Source organism: Triturus cristatus, chromosome 4_1 (assembly GCF_964204655.1).
Source record: "Triturus cristatus chromosome 4_1, aTriCri1.1, whole genome shotgun sequence".
Classification (NCBI taxonomy): Eukaryota; Metazoa; Chordata; class Amphibia; order Caudata; family Salamandridae; genus Triturus; species Triturus cristatus.
In genome coordinates this window covers 369,328,559-369,349,883 of record NC_140585.1, presented here as the reverse complement: position 1 = coordinate 369,349,883, position 21,325 = coordinate 369,328,559, and the positions used below count along the sequence as shown (strand labels likewise).

At 45.4% G+C, this 21,325-nt stretch overlaps 1 protein-coding gene across 3 annotated transcripts in view; it reads left to right on the top strand.

Moving 5' to 3' along the window:
- The first annotated feature begins 5,377 nt into the window (after positions 1-5,377).
- The window catches only part of PPARA (peroxisome proliferator activated receptor alpha), a 264,838-nt gene continuing 248,890 nt past the window's right edge, over positions 5,378-21,325 (top strand). For 2 of the 3 annotated variants that reach the window (XM_085652417.1, XM_085652416.1), the window contains exon 1: positions 5,609-5,747. The gene's annotated coding sequence lies outside the window, so the exon portion shown is untranslated. Of the gene's footprint in view, positions 5,748-21,325 lie in introns of all 3 variants that reach the window. The other variant, XM_085652413.1, reaches the window with a different exon arrangement.

Below are 21,325 nucleotides of genomic sequence, written 5' to 3'. Positions count from 1 at the left end.
GCGCTATACCTCGCGCATGCGCAGTAGCGTCCAAACGGTCGCTACGCACATCTACGTCGCTACGTAGTGCGCGCGTCCACTAGACCGCGACACTACATATCTCCCCCTTTTCATATCACACACACAAAGTCCTCGACCCGGAGGTCAGTCCATTTCAAAGTCTCTGAACCTGGATGGTCTCACCACTGCTCTTCCCCCCCGGGTGTGTCTTACCGGAGTGGAATGTCCTTCTCGGCTTCCCTCTGCGACCGGGCCTCCGTCGGTACCTTTCGGAGAGCCCTGGCTCTCCCTCTCTTTTACCTCGCCCTCTTCTCTGGTGGTCTCCCCCAAGGGTCTTCTCCCTGAGTTGTCTCTCTCTCTCTCTTGCTCACCGCTCGTGTCCTCTCCATGGCCTCCCTCGGATGACTCTGTGTCCATTATCGGCCCTTCTGCCGGGGTTTCCCCTTCCATGCACTCTCGGGGCCACTGTAAGATCTTATTGCATTTGGCCATGCGCTCGTGTGACCACACGTTACCGTCACTGAGTAGTGCCGCCCGGTCATACACTTCTTCTACTCTGAGGGGCGGGGAGTACTTGCTTTCACCTTTCCGCTTAAGGACTGCCAGCTTCACTCTGACCCACTCCCCTTTTTCCAACGCCGTTTCTTTTGTCCTCTTGTGGCTGTTGTAGTGTTCCGTATAGATGCGCTGTGCCTTCTGCAGGTTGTGCTGCACCACCGCTGGAGACCATTTGCTGGTGATGGTCTTCTCCTGCCACGCCACATTGTCCCTGGTAAAGGGTTGCCGTCCCCGTAAGATCTGGAAGGGACTATACCCCGTACCGGTGGGGGTGATGCGGTACGCCCATATCGTGCTGAGCACCTCTTTCTCCCAGTCTTTGCCTCTTGTGATGGCCGCCTGTATGGAGCCCATCAGCACCCTGTTGAACCTCTCTACTTGTCCATTGCTGGATGGGTGGTATATTGAGGTGTGTTTGAGTATTATGCCGTTCCTGTTCGCAAACGTGACCCACTTGTCGGAGATGAACTGGGGGCCATTGTCGCTGATAACGCTCCTGGGTATGCCTTCCCGGAGGAACAACGCCTTGAGGAAGCGTAGTATCTCGTCCGTGTCCATGATCTCGTTGATGTGCACTTCCGGCCATTTCGAGTATTTATCCACTAGTACACATAGATATTTGGGGATCCCCTGGTCGTCCAGTATCGGTCCCAGGATGTCCACTGCTACCTCTTCCCACGGGTTGCTGGGGTTTGTGAATTTCCCTAAGGGTGGTCTCATTGGTTTGAGTGTCTTGTCCGCCCCTAGGCACTGCGCACAGTCCTTCATGTGCCTCTCTACATGCGTGTCCATCCCTGGCCACCAGTAAGTTTGTCTTGTCCTGGCCTTTGTCTTCACAATTCCCAGGTGGCCTTCGTGAAGTATGGCTAGCAGGGTGGGTACGATGTTCTCCGGCGGCACCACCCTGTCACCCCTGTAGACAAACACTCCGTCGTTGCCCACCGACAGCTCTTCTCTGACTTCGTAAAACTGCCTGATTTTTGATCTTTGTCTCCTTCTGTCCGGCCATCCCCGCACGATGTACGTCTTGACGTCCTCCATGTCCTCATCCGCCTCGTACGCGTTCTTCCATTCCTGCCTGCTGATGGCTTTTTCCGGATCATCCGTCAGAGCCACCATCTCGTCGTCGTCTTCCCTGTCGTCGGAGGCGCTGTCCATCGCAGATGCCCTGCTGAGGTAGTCCGCTATTTTGTTTCTGGAGCCCGGGATGTACTCCACGTCGTACCTGTACTCCAGGAGTTTCAGTGTCATTTTCGCAATCCGGGGCGTGGCACTGGCATGGCCATCTGATGTCAGTACTTTCACGAGAGGCTTGTGATCTGTCTTCACCTGGAATCTGGTTCCCCACAGGAACTGACGGTACTTCGCCATGGCCCACACTACCGCTAGCATCTCTTTCTCTATCACGCTGAACTTTTGTTCCGATGCTGTCAGCGTCCGGGACGCGAAGCTGATCGTCTCCGTGCCGCCTTCTGGTCTTTCCTGCATGAGCACCGCTCCCAGCCCCTTTTCACTCGCGTCCGTCATCAATATTGACCGCCCCTGGGGATCGAATCCTTGCAACGGGATCGCTCCGCCAATTTCCCGTTTCACTGTGTCGAACTCCTCTTGCGTCTCCTCTGTCCATACGAACGCCGTCTTGTCCCTCGTGAGTTGCCTCATGTGGTGGGTTTTTGTGGCAAAGTGGTGGACGAATTTACTGTAGTACTCTGCCATCCCTAGAAACGACCGTACTTCTTCCTTGGAGGTGGGCGGCGGTGCTTCGCAGATGGCTTTTACGTTCCCTCTCTTCGGCGTTATTCCTTGCGCCCCGATCTCGTGTCCCAGGTAGGTGACTGATGTCATTCCAAAATGACACTTCTCCCACTCTGCTGTTAGGCCCTTCTCTTCCAGGATCTTCAATACTGCAGACAGTTTCCTGTCATGGTCCTCCAGCTCCGTCCCCATCACTAGGATGTCGTCCTGAAAGTATTGCACTCCCTCAATGTCTTTGAATAGGCGGGCCATTAGCTTCTGGAACACCGCCGCTGCCGAGGCGAGACCAAAGGGCATGCAGCAGAATTGGTAGCAGCCGAACGGCGTGATGAACGATGTCAATTTTTTGCTTGTCGGATGTAGTGCTACCTGGTGGTATGCCGATTGCAAGTCTATGGTGGAGAACCATTTCACTCCTTTCGTGCGGGCCAACATTTCCTCTATGCGTGGCAAGGGGAACCTTTCCACCACTATGCACTTGTTCAACTCCCTGAGGTCCACACAGAGGCGCACTTTGCCTGACGGTTTCATGGCCACCACCAAGGGTGCCAACCACTCTGCGCTGTCAATGGGCTCAATGATTCCCCCTTCTTCCAGTCGGAGGAGCTCCTGTTGCACCGCCTCCCTTACCGCAATCGGGATGTTCCGTACCTTGTGCGCTACCGGCCGGGCGTTTTCTTTAAGGACGATTTTGTGGGAGAACTTCTCCAGTCTCCCAATTTTCCCGCCGAAGACCTTCGGGTGCCCGCTCCGCCATTTTTCTGCCGTCGACTCCTCTCCGTCCAGAGTCACCATCACCTGGGTGTCCCCTCCTGGGTTCAGCTGTATTCCCAACACTCCTTGGTCCATCCAGCCCAGGACTGACGGTCCCTTCTCCGCGACGTACAGCTTGCAGAGCGCACTCCGCTCCTTGAACTGGAACTTCATAGTCTTGAACCCTACCATCGGGATTGGGTCCCCTGTGTAGGTAACAGGTCGAATGTCGGGGGGTTCTAGTCGCGCGCCCCACGTGGGTCTGAACCTCTCGTTCCATACTGAACGTTGAATGATCGTGTAAGGAGATCCTGAGTCCGCCACGATGGTGATGGGTATGCCTCCTATGATCATGTCGCACTGGGGTTTGCGCGTTCTTCTCCCCTCTATGCCCAGTACCTGGTTTTCAATACACAGGACTTCTTCGTCTTCTTCACGGCCTTCTGCGTCTTCCCCCTCGTCCTGTGCCACGAACTTCACCGCCTGCTGTCTTCCTTTTCTGCGGCATACCTTTTCGTAATGGCCAACTAGGCCGCAGAACGCACACTTGGCTCTGAACGCGGGGCACCGTTTGTCGTGCGCTGCATGGTTCGAGCTGCCGCACCTGTAGCATTTCATGGCATCGCCTTTCCCTTGTTTCCATGTCGGTCCGGGTCTTGGTTTCCCTGTGGCCGCTCCTCTGTACTCCCCCGTCGTTTGTTTCCCTCGCGTCTGGTGGTCCGCGTCGTCTACCTTGTTGACTGTGAGTCTGGGGGCCGGTTCTCTCTTGGCTGCTTCCGCACATCGTTTTGTTAGCTCCGCTCTCTTCACTATGGCGATCACTTCGTTCAGCGTCGCATCTCCATTCGCCCATAGTTTGTCCTGTACTGACTTGCTTGTCGTGTGCATGACGATCTGGTCCTTGATGAATTCGTCCTGCAGTCCGCCATACCTGCACGTCATCGCCAGCTTCCGCAGCGCCGCCACGTAGTCATCTACGGATTCCCCCGCTTCTTGCTTCCTCTGCTGGAAGTTATAGCGGTCGATGGAGGTGCACACTGCCGGTCGATAGTGGTTGTCCAAATCTTCTATGGCATGGGTGAACACGTCTGTGTCCCCTACAGGTCTGGTGGTTGGTGTGAGATTTTGAAACACTCGTATCCCTTCTGGTCCTAGGTTGTGTAGGAGTATCCTCTTCCTCCTGGCACTAGAGAACGCCTCCTCGTTCTCATCTTCTAGCGCTTCCAGGTAGTTTTTGAAGTACTCCCTCCAGTCTTCCCACTTCATTATGGGTTCTCCCGGGCGTGGTAGGAAAGGTATCGGCGTCGTCAGAGTCGATGACTGTGCACTCATCTTGGCGTCCACTTGCTTTCTTGGGCTACCTGGTGCGTCCGTCCCCGCTCCCCTGCTTCGGATACCTGGGACTGCGTTCGAGCTGGCTGCTCCGTCGTCCCCTGACTTCGCCAGGATCTCCTCTGCGGTTCCGCTGTCCGCCTGCGATATCCTCTACCTCGTGGCTGGCTCCTCTGCTGCCCACGTGCCACTCCCCGGCTTCTATCTGCCTCTGCCGCGCTCTCCCGGTTTGTAGGTGTCTGCCCTTGGTCCTTCCGGTCTTCTTACCGCGTAGGGTGGTATCTCCCCTGGTGGGCTTCTTCTCTGCTGCAGGTTGGGGGCACCTTCCACCTGTTGCACCTAGGGTTCTTCTTGTCCCAGTCTCGTCGCCACTGTAATGTTGTTGGGTGCCAGGCTGTATGTTACTTTCCCCCACAGACTCTCAGGAAACGTTCTGCTTGCAATTGGAACCTTTATTACACTTTATAAGTCACCTACAGAGAGAGCGCCGGGCAACACGCTCCGAACGCGTCTCTCGCTCGCGCGCTATACCTCGCGCATGCGCAGTAGCGTCCAAACGGTCGCTACGCACATCTACGTCGCTACGTAGTGCGCGCGTCCACTAGACCGCGACACTACAGTATGCTGCCTAACTTGGCTAGTTGTCCCACTTCTTTTTTAAGGACAATTGCCCTGCCCATAAATTATTACCTCTAACAATCCAAACACCTCTCCCTTTCCCCTACTTATTAATTCCGCACATGCCCTGCTTGTCATATTTATGTATATTAACTGCATATGCCATTGTTATTGCTGGAAAATCTGAAGGTCACACCCTAAATCTTTCTGACCAAGATATGCCCTGCCAGCTACCGTGCAGTATGCGCCCTCAGCGCACTAAACTATCCTTGCACCTCGTGAAATTGTGCTTTGCAATATTTACATGACCACGCCCCTTTTATTTTTGTTAAACACGCCTCTTTTTCCTTCAAGCATGCTCAGAAGTAGTAGAAATCTCTCTAGGCCGAGAATTTCTCTCTGGCAGGCCACCCGCTCCGACTGTGCCAGTTCTGGGCGTTTCGAGGGTTGGGTTGGCAGCGGGACCAAACTTTTGTCACGCGTTTCGGGCGAAGGAGAACGGCGCTAGCCAATGGCAGCCTGGGACCCGGGAGGTGTGTGCAACAGCGACAACTCGCCGCCGTCATTTGGCAAGGCATCACTTCCGGTACCTGTCAGCTGGTGGGTGCACGGAGCTGAGACAAACAAGGACGCGCGGGGTCGGCCAGCCTTTAGGTAGCGAAGATCTGCCTGCGGACCCAATGGGAGGGAGCCCCGCCGGGGGACGCTGACAGCCCATGCCCCGCTCCGAGGTAAACACGGGCTGCGCGCGAAGGCTTATTTATAATTGTATTGTAATTGTATGTATATAGCGCCTGCTACCCCTTACTAGGCGCTGAAGCACAACCTGGCAGGTAGCATGGTACTTCGTAGCCCAAAGTTAGTAGTCATCAGAAACCTCCCCCCCCCCCCAGCACCATAGGAACATGGCACTTGGGTTGGGGGTGGGGGGTTGTACACAGGGCACTGCTTTGGTTACTCCCCGAACAGGAGGCCAGGGGCAGTCATTGCCGAGAAAGTTACTTGAAAAGTGTATTTGTCCTCTGTTGTGGGTCATGTGCGAAGTCCTAGCTCTACCATTTTTCATACACGCATTAATCGCGCCTTGGCATAGTTGCAAAACGAAGCAACAGCTGGATGACGGTGGAGGCAGTTCTTGCATTCTCGCCTCATAACCAGAGTGCTGGCAGTTCTGGTTTGGAATGTGAGAGGTTATTTGCAGAAGTGGCTGTTGTAGGGGTCCCCGATGGGTGCTTCTGTTTGGCTTGGAGTTTACTGACACTGGCGTGACCATTCCTAAGTGACTTGTGAATCTTCATTTGGAACAGCAAGAAAAACGTGTTTTAGGTTCCCGTTTCACGGCTCCCCGTGACCTGACCTGCGGACTCTGGCAGAAATGTTTACATTCTCTCGTTTGCCTGCAGCGGCCAGCATTGCTGTCTGCTTACTGACTTGTCGCAGGATATCCCCTTCCCCCACTCCAACCTCTAGACGCTCATACCCTCCCCCACAAATATGGTGTGGCTGGCAGGCGTTTTACTTTTACAACAGACCAACGCAAGCCTGCCTGCGCCTTGCACCAGAAATGTTGCTCGACCTGCCGTTTCACTTCATGGGTTGATCTACTTCAGAAAAAGGATATTTATCAGTCAGAAAATCTGGTTGATTTATTTTTTCGTGTGTTCTGGGGCCGAAAAGTGAACGTCTGGTTAATTTACATTTCTGTCACTGATGAGAAACATTGTCTGTTCGTCGAGGCGTTCACCAAACATGCAAACATTTGGGCACACCCTGGAGGGTGGTACATGTTGTAGACTAGGGGGTTGTTGGTTTTGGGGAACATTGACTATAAATGTCAGAGAGCCTCGTTACCATTTTTGGAGATAAAGTAAAAACAATAATTGCATACAATTTTGAAGGCTATTCAACGTTTTAGAGAAGAATATATAATCGTCCATGCATAAACTGTAGGGAGTAAATAGCGTCATGTCTAAGGAAATCAATCATTTCCAAGTAGAAATAATTGCGAAGAAGAACGATACAAAGTAACAAATGGAATTCTTTGATTTCCTGACTCATATTTGGGTTTTTGTAACATGTTGGACTTAGACATACCAAAAAGCCCAAATCAACCCCTGCATGTGCTTATTTAGATAGGAGTGACTTAGTGCTGGAGGTAGAAAATGCAGCACAAGTTTTGAAAAATGAAAAAAAAAAATCCCCAGAAGTAGGAGTCTCCCTCCCTTTTTAAAATTGAGAGTTCATAGGGAATACAGGAGAAATGTAATAGTTAGCAAAACAATATATGATTTCAAAGGTCATCTAATTGCACTTTCTGGCACCATTTTAAAGCGTGTTTCCAAGATGAGCAATACTCTGACAGACAGGATAATTTTGTCAATTGGTTCCCCTTTTTTTAAGATTTGAGACTTGCACCATTTTTTGTTGCATAGTCTCTTTACTAATGTGCACCTTTGTATCACTTGAGGCAATTGTTGGATGCGGACATTGATGGATCTGTGACCTCTGGCTCTCCATTCAGTATTGTGAAATATTCAGTGTCGCTGTGCTACTTGATTCAGAAAGGTCTTTGTGTATATAAGAACACGAATCTGCAGACTAACACAGTTATTTGAAAATTGTTTGGAGTTGGTGGACATTTTAAGGGCCCAGTTACCAAATTGGTTTAACTCAATTCAGTTGTGATATGGATTATTGCATATATGGTTGAATATTACCCAATTGAGAAACAATGGACGGTCTTATCGTTTCCTATAAATGAACGTTTGTAACCGATAGACACCAGAACACCACAGTAAAAGACATTAGAAACCATTTCCAAGATTAAACTGGAATTTCCTAGTAGGTGGCAAATATAACTGTTACAAAATGTGCTTCAAGTTAATGTAGCTGGCCTCCGTTGAAAGAGTGATACACTTTTTTTGAGAATTATAAAAGTGCAGCAAGTTGGCATGTAGACTGAGCAGCAAGGGTTTGGAAGCCCTGAGGGCAATTACTGACAGGATTTGACATCAGCGGATCCACAGGTTTTGAGTATCTGTTTGTAGCTGCATCGATAAGCCTGCTGCATCCAACTTTGTCCAAATGGAATACAATAGAGCAAATCACAAACCCTTAATCACCACATCCAGTACTTTAGACATAGGACACCCTTCATGCCTACACCTCTCTAACCACGTATACAGGATGGAAAAGGTTGTCACACTATTGGAAGCAGCACAGTATAAATACTAGATGACGTAACGTGTTTCAGCATATTTTCCTTGAGAAATACCCAGAATCATATGCCTATTACGTTTTTGCGTGCCTCGTACATAATCATGTCATTGTGGTAAAAAATAAATACCAGGTATAGAAACGTGGGGCCCTATTTAAAAAATTGTTGCAATGGTATATCCACTGAAAATGCAGCTGGCACCCAGCTAAAACCACTGATTTGGAGTGATGATGATTATTGGGAAATACACTATGCTAACTGCCTTGTCTACCAGCCTTCTCTCCTGTTAGTGGAAGTAGGTCTGTCCAAGGTTGCCGGTGATTCTGAGGTATCTTGAACACAGAAATCAGTGAATGTAGCTTATTACCCCCCAAAAGCTCTACCTTGAAGTACGACTGAGAAGCTGATCGCATAGGGGATCGCCCCACTGTGTGTCTGTGGGAAGGAAAATGTGGGTATCAATAGTGTGCCTCTTTATTAAGGGTGCATTTCCATTTGCTGAACATGTGGGGTGGAAATTCTTCAGCAGCATTGGCCATGTCCACAAGATCTGTCATCAGGTTTGACCGGTGTTTGTATATCTGCACACGAAATTGGTCATTTTGGCTGAACAGCTCTGCCTGTGTTCTATCTCTAAAGTATACAAAAGAGCGATGGATGGAATGCTTAAATTACTCTCAGCCTCTGTTGATCACTGAGCCTGCATCGCAGTCCATCTTCATTTTGCACACCATGCCACCTCAGCTTTGCCCTAGTTATAGAAAACTCTTAATTTGGTCAGCTTTTCCACTATTGCTTTGTCTGAGGTAGTAAGTTTTTCCTCTAGGAGAAAGAGTTTCCAAAACCTAACTATAAATTACGCCTAAGGCAATATCCATTAGGTGAACATCAAGACTTTACAAGCAGATTGAAGTAACTAGAGAGTGATGAGTTTAAAATGAACCTTATGTTGTAATCACAACATGACATGAAAACAGTGGCTAGATTCTTTACGTTTATTTCTCCTAGCACATAACATCAGCGCGCCTCATCCTTCAGCCAGCAGCTGTTAAAGTGACAGGAGGACGCGAGCACACAGTTCCCTTTAGAACGTTGACATTCATCGCATTCCACTGAGGCGCGTGGCCGCAGTGACCGGAAGATCACAACATACCTCCCTTTCCTCTACACGCAGGTAGAGCAATGAAATAGAGGAAGAACAAAGAGAAGAACAAAGGAAAATAGTGCATTAAAATAACAGTGAGCAAAACCACCCCAAATGAATATAACAACAATGAGGGCAAATCACCCCACCATGAAATCTTGTAAGTGTTGAGGGAGTCTCCTAGCTCATAAAGGTCTTTGACACGGTTGAGTATCTTGGGGACCCTGAGATGCTGGATTATTAACATTGAGCCCAAGGTAGTTAATCAAGTTGTCACTACTGGGACCTGCCACTCTCAACTCTGCATCAGTACGGGAACTGTTGAGCAATTGTTGATCATGAGCCAACATGTATCCCGAACAGGAATTCCTGTTAGCTGTGAATTTAGGAGGGTTGTCTCTTGAGCGATACTTGGCTACCCTACGTAAATTCCACTTTTCCCCGTTGGTCAACACAACATACAAAGGATGCACCTCTTGAACTTTGAATGGACCACGAAACTTACATAGGCCTTTGATCCAACGACCAGATCTGACTTTGACCCAGTCTCCAACAAGGAGGTTGGCAGAAGACTTGTCTTGGGAATGTATGGGAGTGTGTGCATGCATGGGAGTACCCTTGTCACTACCACTTACAATCTTCCCTTCCAACAACCCTCTGACCCATGAAGGTACTAGTTTGGAAGAAGGTTTTCTACCTCGCATGACAACGAAGGGAACAACACCAGTAGTAGAATTTTCAGTGGTACGGTAAGCCCACACTAATTCATTCAAGGTTTCATCAATGTCCAGGTTGTTGGTGAGAGCCAAACCAATAGCCCCTTTAATCATGCAGTTGGCTCTTTCCACAATACTATTAGATTGAGGATTGTACAGTGTGGTGAGGGAATGTTTGATGCCACACTCACGAAGAAACCCACACAATTCCGTGGATGTTAATTGAGTGCCATTGGCCGTAATAAGGACCGTGAGAAAACCTTCTGCTTTAAAAATGGTGCGCAGCACTTTAATGGTGACTCTAATGGTAATCTCTGGAAGCACATACATAGTAAGCCATCTAGAGTGGACATCCATTACAACCATGCCCAATCCTTTGCTAGGGTGGACTCCGGGCATAGGTCCAATGAAGTCAAGGCAAATACTATGCCACACCACACCAGGATCATGGATGGAACTCGGGACAGACTGTGGTTCAACCTTGAGTCTCTTCTCACATTCTATGCATTCACTGCATCTTTCAACCCAATCAGCCACCTCCCTATCCGTTCCTGGCCACCAAAATTCATTCCGGAAACGTTTTTTTGTCAAAGTCTGCCCTAAGTGTCCTTCATGGGCTAAGTTGAATAGTCTTTTGCGAATGCCAAACTGGGGAATAATCTTGTCAGCAATCATGACAAACTGGTCGGTGACAATGGATAGTTCGTCAATGACAGCATTAAAGGGTCTAACGCTGGTGGGTAGGGTACTCTCGCTACGCCTACCTTTCAGAATGAGGTTGAGAACTCCTTTAAGGACCTCATCTTGTGACATGGCTTCCGCCCATTCTTCTCTACTGACAACACCACAGCTCCACTGAACAACATCATCGACGCTGGAGATAGCTACTTCTCTTTGACACCCCACATTTGTCCACTTGCTCCCAGTCTAAGGGCAGGCGCGACAGACAGTCCGCTTGAACATTGCGCCAACCAGAAATAAACTCAGTGTTGAAGTTATATTCTTGCAACCTGGAGGCTAAGCGAGCTACTCTAGCTGACCCTTTCCCAGTTCCACCAGGTGACAGAATTTAAAGTAATGGTTTGTGGTCGGTGCGAAGGAGAAATCTGCGACCCCGAACATACGTTCTGAAATATTCTACACCCCATGTGGCAGCTAGGGTTTCTTTCTCTATTACAGAGTAATGTCGTTCAGTAGAAGTCAAAGTCCGGGATGCGAACGCTACAGTTTGTTCTGAGGTACCATCATTCTGAGATAAAACAGCCCCAATGCCAGTATCACTGGCATCAACAGTGACAATAGTTTTTGCATTGACATTGAAAGGAACCAACATTCCAGCATTACAGATTTCAAGCTTGATATTGTCAAAACAGTTTTGTTGATCCGTACCCCACAGGAAATTGATACCTTTCCTCATGAGGTCACATGCGATGTGTTGGGGGTTCACTATAGGCGCTTGTTTATTCTGCTGTACATATCGCTCTTTGACTCCTCACAACACTTTATATACTCCCATTCAGATTGTGCTGTAATAGACGAAGATGTTTTCTTCGGGTGTCAAACACGATAGTTAAGTGTAAATTTATCCCGATTGGTGTCTTGCCACGCAGTGAAGTTATCGTTCCTGTGCAGGTATAACATCTGACACTCGCTCAGCACGCATAGATTCTTCGTTGTATGTTATGTGCTCCGCTGACCGAAGCTCGTCGCCAAAAACATGCTGTTATCACAACATGACACAGAAACAGTGGCTAGATTCCTTACGTTTATTTCTCCTAGCACATAACATCAGCGCGCCTCATCCTTCAGCCAGCAGCTGTTAAATTGACAGGACGCGAGCACACAGTTTCCTTTAAAACGTTGACATTCATCGCATTCCAGAGGCGCGCATCGCACGGCCGCAGTGACAAGAAGATCACAACATCTTACATCAAGCATTTTGTGACCCCTCCCCACCTCTCTCCACACTATGTACATTGACCACAGCATCCTGAAGCCCAACACATAGAAGATGATGAATACGGGATCGTAGTCTGTATTACTTTTACAAGCCCAGAGTCATCAAAGTGATGCATCTAGACTGTATGGCCTCTACCTGTGACGCAATCTAGGGGCTTGTTTTCTCTATAGCTTAATTAGGTAATATAATGTATGTGCTACAGCTAAGGCCTGGCTCTATTTACTCTGAATCGTCCTTGAGTTACAAAACTATTTTCTTGACATACGGTCAACACTGTTGTTCCAGACGCTCTAGTCTCATGTTGCACTTTTTGCTTATTTATTTATGTGTTTTATAAAGTGCTACACACTACTTAGGCCACTCTTAGAGTTATGAAACTAAAGGAAGGAACACACAATCTTCAGATAATAGGCTGTTGTGTGAGAGGCATGAACTATCTTGTCAATTAAAATAAATACATTACCAATGTTAAATGTGAAGATTTGGTGAGAAGTATTTTGACTCCTTCTGCGTTGGCCTCTTGGCTAATGTTGATTTTGTTTCTGTATATATAGAGATAAATCCAACACTTTATTTTCTTTACTATTTATTTTAGGGCTTGCATTATTTTGTGTATATTTCAATGGTTTTAAGTATCTAAAGGAATGAAGTCTTTCAAGTTCAAAACAACATGAAAACATCAAAGTTCTAACAGGGAGTGAGTTGGCCTGGCCTGATACCCAGGGCGTTTCGAGATGTGACAGTCTGCAGTCACTCCCAAGAGGATGATAGGCTTAAATAAAGGTCTGTTTCAGTTTCAAGAATTGGATTTTCAGGAGTTTCCTTAAATGAAGATAACACAATTCCATATGGAGACTAGGGCTGAGGCTGAACCAAAGTTTCGGATCCTGAACCCCCAAGGATCTTCCAGTGCACCCTGCTCTATTAAAGGATCAATGTTGTGTTGTAAGCCAGTTCCTGAAGGTAGAGAGGAACTTTGCCTGCACAGTGCTTTGAACTTAACTCTGAATTTATGTGGGAGCTAAAAATAGAGCTTTTGCGAAACTGGCTTTTCATTGTTTAGTTTTCATGTGTTCAGGCATGTTCTAGAGGCCCGATTTTACAGTCTGACGAGGAGTTTCTTCGTAAGGGTAATGTAGACTACATTGCAGTTGTCTAAGCAGGTCTTGCCCAGATCACATATAAGGTTCATGCAGTGGCGCAGTTGCTGGAGGGGAAGGACTGTTGGAAGGAGGGCAACTTGGAAGTTAGTTCCCCTGTCCGCTGCTTTGATTTGTTGAGAGAAGTTGATTTCTGAATAAAAAATGACCCATAAATTATTTTGTTTCAGGCCGAGTAATTTGGTAGATGAACATCAGTAATTTTACTAATTGTGTGTTGGAGGAAACTTTTTTTATTATTTGGCTGATTTTTTAAATTTATGTTTTTGAAGGAAGAAAGGTGAACCCGCAGAAAAATTGGGCGACTTTATGTAGTGCCATAATGCCCACTTTGGGTGAGCTGAGCTGGTCTTATTAAAAACAATGTATTTAAGATCTGTCATTTTGAGTGTGTATCTGACATACAAGCTCTTGTACATTGAAGGGAATCTGTGTAATGATATCGCAGAAGCTGTTGTACTTGATCTATCTGGACTCATTGTCGGGGTCTCGCAGTCTACTGAAACATCAATCTCTACTTCCTTTTTAGGGCTCGCCTGAGCTAGTGCGTATGTGCTGCTCAGCGAGGCTTTAGTAAGGGCTTTTAAATTCTAAACACACGCTCGTGCGTTTTTTTTTTTTTTATCACCCGCAATTGGCCTTTGCGTGCATCTTTCTAAGAAAGACAGCACGCAATTGGTTCAAGGCGGGTGATTGTTCGGACTCTTTGTTATCTGGACTAGGGTGCTCGGGAGCGAGCATTAATGCATTCGCGTTAATTGGAAACAGATGGCACGATGGCGGTCAGCGCTGGTCGCACCAGTTTTTCACCTGTAGTGGCGGGCACCACTCCCGGGCTTGTTGAGCTTGTGTTCTATTAGCGTTCTCACGTCCTCAGAGTATAAATGGAATCAGGGTTGTGCTGGCTGAATGCCGTTAATATGTTGGTATATTCATATGCCGTCTGCTCCGATATACGCACTGTTGCGATACAACACTCGTAATTCTTTCTTGAACTGACAACCACAAATCACTTATTTCAGCTGCAAGAGTTCAAATTAGAGCTGTGCCCTTGAGAAAACCCGACAGTCCCACATTCAAATGTAAACCGTGTTTTTCCTCCCAAAATCTGACTCCACTGGCCTCTAATGTGTGGACACCGCCTACATTCTGTTTGTTGGCAAATCGGATCCGGTTACGCTACCGTCCAACCCACCTGTGCATATGTAAAACTGCTGCAACACGTAAAGTGACTTTCCTCTACTTAGCGCTTGATCCCGCACCCCTCCCATTTCTAGACGCTATAAATCAGACGTTACTGTTAACCAACTTAATCGTCGGTCTGTGTCGGCACTGCTTGTATACTACGTGGAAACCTTGCCTGGGTCACAGAAAGCAACGGTCACTGAGCTGGGACATTGCTGTCAGGCCATCTCCGTGGTTAGTGAGTTCTTGTAACTGCAGCGGCCCGACACCCCCTAACACTCCTAATAATTTCTCCCAGAAAGGTCAAATGTTTAATGCTTCAATTACATCCCTGTAATTTCAGCACTCCGAGTTCTTTTTCACCATAATTAATTACATATTACAATTACATATTAAGGGCTATGTGCCTCACAGACGCAACCCCCAAACCTAAAACAAGCATTTCCAAAGCAATAGGTCTCGCATTTACGCAAGTTTGAGCTATTGAAATTGCAAACAACAATGCCTTTTATTTTTGTTTTCGTTTTTAAAACATAAATAAAAGGCATTGTCATGTACAATGCCAATAGCTTAAACTTGCGTAAATGCGAGACCTATTGAATTGCAAATGATTGTTTGTTTTTTAGGTCTCGTCTAGCATTGCAGCGCATGCGCTGCTCGCTTTGCGAGGCATGCTGTATTAGGGTAATTTTTAGATGTGGTGTGGAAGTCCCGCCCATATTTTTCCATGGTAAACGCTGGCTTCCGATTGATAATGAGGCTTCTTAGTCCATCCTTGTTACCGCCCTGTCTCCTTTTAGGACCGCCCATCAGGACTGGATTTTTTACTTACACGGTCTCCTTCATAAGTCTTAAGCACTCTTTTATTTTTATTTTCAGTGCGGCCACGGTTGTTTATTTAATTCTTTTGCTACGCAGGGCGAAAGTGAGCGTTTCTCCTCACTAATGCAGTCTGCTTTTATTTTCAGCGCGGTCCGCTTTGGCCGCGCTTGTTTATTTATTTAACTATTTTCTCGCCCAAGCAGAGGGAATATCGGTTTGATGTGGCTGCACTTGGGCCCATCTCTCTTGTCTGTTTGCTGGCCTCTGATTCAGGTGAATGTCGCATTGAGGCCGAATATTCCCAAAATGCGCGCGCAGCTGTTCCAGTTGATGGTCTGTGCGGTGACGACTCCCATCACCCCCCCCCGTGTGTGTTCTGTGGCGCGCAGAGAGGCATTCAGTCTTCAGCTGTGCTCACTATGAGGCACTGCCTCGTCCATCTGGGCCCCGGGCGACGTTCCGTGCTGTCATCAAGAATATAAGGAGTATAACTTTTATTTGTAAACGTTGTCCAAACTTTGGGAAAAAGTAGATCTGGCGCTTTTACCCGATATACGAGAACCAAAGAGTCAGAACAGGAGCAGCTGTTTTATTACAGCACTTGTGTAACCTAGTGGGGACGCTTCACGCTATGCATAACAAGCATTTGCAATGCAATAGGTCTCGCATTTATTCGAGTTTAAGCTATTGACATTGTAAATGACAAAGCCTTTTATTTATGTTTTAAAAATAAAAATAAAAGGCATTGTTATTTGCAATATCAATAGCTCAAACTCACGTATATGCGAGACCTATTTCTTTGCAAATGCTTGTTAAAGAAGTTCCCCAAGGCTTCCCCAATGATGTTTAATAGTGTGCATTCTGGTGGCCCACATTTGTTCGTTCATTTGTCAATCGCAGATGAGATGATTCTTTTAGCATTAGTCTTTTTCTGGCTGTGTGAATCAAAAACTACTTTCAAACATTTTCCTGTCTTGGGTTGTTTATATTCTGGTGTTCTGTTGATTCAGACTATACAGTGCATTTTCATGACTTGGGAGCCAGTCTTGGCAGATGGTGAGACAGACTCATTAAGGATGACAAGAGATGAGGACAATGATTGAGTTGGTAACTATGCAGCGAAGACCTGAGCTATGCTCGGATCTGTGATATTCGTGCACCAAAGAGATCAAGCACGTTCTATATATAGGAATCCATTATGCTATATTCCAATAAACCGATGTCACAAACAAATCCTGAGTTTCTAAAATTAAACTGTTATCCATTTCGTTTTCTTTTATGCTTTTTGAATGTTTCATAGCAGATTGCCTCATATGAGATCAAGTTAATGTCTTTTTGGTAGAAATATGGAGTGATGCGTTACTTTGTCGCCATGTACCCTCTATTTGTACACTAGGACTTCAGTGTATATAAATCATATTTAGCCCTTTTTGGAAGTTGTGGAAATTCATAATTAAGGCTCCCTGTTTTCCGTTTTTACTGATTTTTACAAATAAATACAGGCAAAAAGCATTTATTTTCTTGTCTGTATTTATTTTTAAATGTGGATAAAAATGGAAATTTGGTTCATTTTATTTAAATCTAAATACTGTCTGTCATAACTGCCAGTCCAATAGCTGTGTGGATTGATAGGTATATGGGCTAAAAAAGAAAGGACTTTTAGTAAAGAGGCTTTAACAGCAGTATATGTGCACACGGTTTATAATGAAATTTGCATATTTTCTTATAAGTACATTTGATTTATCTTCTACCGGTGTTTACAGCATTGAAACCTAGTAGGTATTCAAGCAGGAGTGCATATTTACCGGTTAAATAAATGTGGAAATATACTAATTTCATCTTTATTTCTCCACAAAACCCAAAATAAATATGGATAAATACAGGTAAAATTAGCAAAAAATAAATATGGATAAATACAGACGGAAACACCCAAAAAATAAATACCATAAAACCAGGAGCCCTATTCATAATCGAGGCACACCTGCTCAGATAATGCATCCTGATTTAAATATGTATGTATATAACCGAAATATGTAGTTTTGATTATTATAAATCTTCTTTATAGAAATGTGGAAGCAAGAAAGCAACACCTAATTTATGCTGTAGTGCAGGAGCAACTGATCGAAACACACGAATGGAGAGAGTGCTGTGGACTTTCTAGCATCACATAGATTACAGGTATCAAGGCAGTATTAATTGGCCAAGGAAGGCTTCTTTGAAGTATTCAGTATAGGGTCCAGCGAGACCTCAGACACAGTTGCACACATATCAATTATGAAGCTATGGACTTGTCACAAGGAAGTAAGATAAGTCAGTAACCTGCTAGAAGGAAGGACAAGTAGAGCTGTAGGATGGAGAACAGGCGTGAATTGGAGGTGCTTTATCTAAGCTCCGCTTCTGTGAAACCCTCTTAGCTGCATAAGGCAGTAAGTTCCCTTCTGACCCAATAAGAGAGAGAAGATTGTGGCAACGGTGTGCATTGGCAGTCCTGTCTCACTATCGCCGCAGAGTGAAGAACACTGCTACATGGTAGGGCAAAGTGAGGTGTTCAGGAATAAGTGGGAAGAAATCCACAGCAGACGGTGCTGAATTCCCAATCTGGTTTGCCTTACATTTGGGATTGATGAGGGCACTGTGGTATACAGTTAGTGTAGGTGACTGAAAGCCCAGCGTGGCAGCTGAGTAGAAACCCTGGCTGGATGCACCGCCTTGTCCAGGAACCGTGACCTGAAGTTTTGGCAACCGACTTGAGCCGCTTTATGTGATCAGCGGAGCACAAGTGGAGCATACCCCATCTATGCTTATCCAGCTGCCATAAAAGTGAAAAAGATTCATGGCAGCCATCTTTTATTAGGATGTGCCCCCTGGAAATGCAGAAGAGCACCATTGACAATCATGCCATTCTCCAAGGAATATTAGAGGTGGAACATAAAAGCCTGGAATACAGGAGACCCGCAGAGTTGGGTGAAAACAGTAATCTTGTGCTCCCTGCAGCAACTACCCAGGAAAATGGATAATACTGCAGCAGTGGAACTGTAAGAGAGCATCTACTGCCCTTGGGAAGAGCAGGCTAACATAAGAGAGACTGATTGAAGAGGCTGCATAAGGCAGTGTTCTAGCTTTTTGAAAGCAATGGCGAAAGGCCTACAAACTTCAGGGCTGAAGGCCACCTGTAGACAGGAGACGCTATCTGTTAAGTAAAAGAGGATCTGTAAAAGATAATTTTTTGTAGGCGTCTCTAAATAGAGAGACAAGAAATTGCAACATAAAATGGAGTTGTCTGAGTATGTAACCTCGTCTTCGAAAACGATCCCGGTGCAGGAAGATGGCTGGTTGGCAATAGTTGTTTTATTATTGGAGGAAGGTAAACAACCAAATTTGGGCAGGTAGGGGATGCAATGTATCTGAAAAGCAGTATTTATTTGTTTTTTTGTGCTTGTATAGCACTTTCACAAAAGTAATTTACATAGAGGAGCATTACAAATGCTTTCCACACATTAGTTAAGAGAAACTATTAAAGATCGTACTGATGGGAATTTAATTTACTTGGAAAAGCGGCAGCTTTCATTATGTTTTTAACAAGATGAATTACTGGTAAAATAAGTAGCAGGCATTGCAACTTGTAAGTGAAGTACCCTCTTGCCTATGCAGACTGCTGGGAGAAGGATGCAACTAGTGATGATGAAATTAGGTTATATTTCAGAGCTACTACAGTAAGGGGACAGTTTTTGTGCATTATGTTCTGCTGTAAATCCACCCCATTGATCTTCTCCACATTGGTTTGAAGTTTTTGGCATTTGCATATAAGTGATGTTTTAAATAAAATCTGACGCAATGTAAAAGTGTTAACTGGAAGTTGTTGCTTAACGTGGATGACATAAACTGAAGTTTTCCAGTAAATGGAATTGTAAAATAATATGCAGGACATGACCCCTGACTTGTTTATATTGACTTTATATCTTGGACTTGACCTAAATATATTTGTTATCCCCTCTGTTACTGGAAAATACCATGTTGTCAGCTTACTGAAGGGTTTCCTTCAGCCCTTAAATGGAAAACAAATTAGTTTTCATCATTTCAGCTTGCTGTAGCCAGTTGTTTAATATACATGTAAAATAGGCTCCGAGAGAGTAGTCATCCCTGCCTACTCATTCTCTGAATTTGATATTTTTCCGTGACTTCGCCATTAACAACAGCTGTGGCTAAGAGGGTGTAATAGACAGCCCAATTAGATTGCTCCATTAAATTTATAGCCTACTCCAAAGTGTATTAATACAAGCCGAAGAAATATCCAGTTGAACCTATGAAATTCTTTAGCAGTATCTGTTTTTATGACACCCAGTGGTTTCTTATGTTTTCTGCTAACATCCCAGGCCTCTATTAAATCCTGAGTAAAATCACTCATTTGTCTGCCAGGAATAAATCATTTTTGATCTATCTTGATTAACACTGAAACAACTATATTCGTTTGAGCAGGAAAACTTTAGCAAAAAGCTTACTATCAACATTGATACTTGAAATCAGACGTTAATTACCACGATGTATGGGTCCTTTTCAGGCTTTATTCCAAGAGTGATCACATCCCTCTCAACATGAGATGGTGTCACACATTCATCCTTAATTAAAAAAAGGTAAATTCCCTAATAGAGATGGTGTCTTGAACTGTGCCTTCAAGGTTTTACAGTTTAGTAGTATAATTCCTACCTTTAGAAGTTGTGAGTACTATAATTTCTTAAGAAGTACCCAAGCAGTTCTCATTCCTGATGGAAAAATGTGAAATAGGTTTGTAATGTTAAGCTAAATGAAGCTGGACATTCATATAAATAATGTTTTTTTTTATTTTAAAGCCCTGTATCAGGTCAGGCATGTTTCTTTGTGTGATACTTCACTGCTAGTGTCACTGATCTAGCCAAGGTCGTGGCAGGTAGACGAGGGTACCTGGGTTTCACTATTTTTTATGGTGAGAGTAGTGGTCTGATTACAGAAGGTAAAGCAGAGGAGTATTCCACTTACCTGCTGGGTGAGGTGGGTGGGTCAGAGGAAGGCGTAGGAGAACTGCTTGATTATTGCTTGTGTGAGCCTACCAGCATTGAAGGTGGTCTGATGCATCCATGGTCTTTGATTTCTGTCTTCCCTAATAGTGAAGGCATTTCATGTCAGCATTTTTAGTTTGAGTCAAATGAATTCTATTGTTTGTAGGTGCATTTAAAAATCTTGGAGGGTTGTGCTGTGGTGAGAGAAAGCAAGAGAAGATCTATGACTAAAGAACAGAGAGAAAGTGGGGTGACCGCATGGAGGATCATCTAAATGTTAAATTACATTTTAAATCCTCAGAGTGATGATCTAGCCTCGTTTGACTTGTCAACCATGAAGGAATATGTATTTGTCTTTCTTTTTCACATTAATAAATCCCTGCCAGTCACTGAGGGTCCACATATTACCCAATAGTATCGAATTTTCTACATCTGAGAGCTTATTTATGGCACTGATTGGCCCCTTTCAGAACCAATTAATCTTAATCTACATTTGTCCTTTAAATCATGTGCGCGTGTTTTTCATTGGGTGTCAGTTAAATTGTGTGATAAACCTTAACACCCTCCAACTTGCTCTTCCTTGGACGTTGTTCCTCTAAACCAGCTCACATACTAGAGACCATTCCAATGTCAAACCATGAAATGCTTTACATGTTCCAGGAGGACTTGGATGGTATTTTACTAACCAGGTAGTTGCAAATCTTTATCTGGAATGGTGAAAGATAACATTGTTTCTAGCTCTGCACAGAGCCTCCTTTAGTGGGCCTGTCTTTTCACCACTTATTTTTCTGTCCTTTCCTTCTTCTCTTTCACTCGCCTTCATAATAATGACAGGTGGGGCTAGCTATAAAAACACCGATGTATCAACGGCACCTACTCAACATATGCTAACCCTGTAACAGCTGTTGTGATTGTTTTCTGTATAAAAAAAAAAAAACCTTTAACTGAAGCATGTCATTTCAGCGTGTAAAGTAGGAGGTTGCTAGGATGGATGACATGTTTCCTTTGTAATGCTCTCCTCGAAAATCACAGGTGCCTATGAAAGTTTACTATGCCAAAACACGCCAGCTCT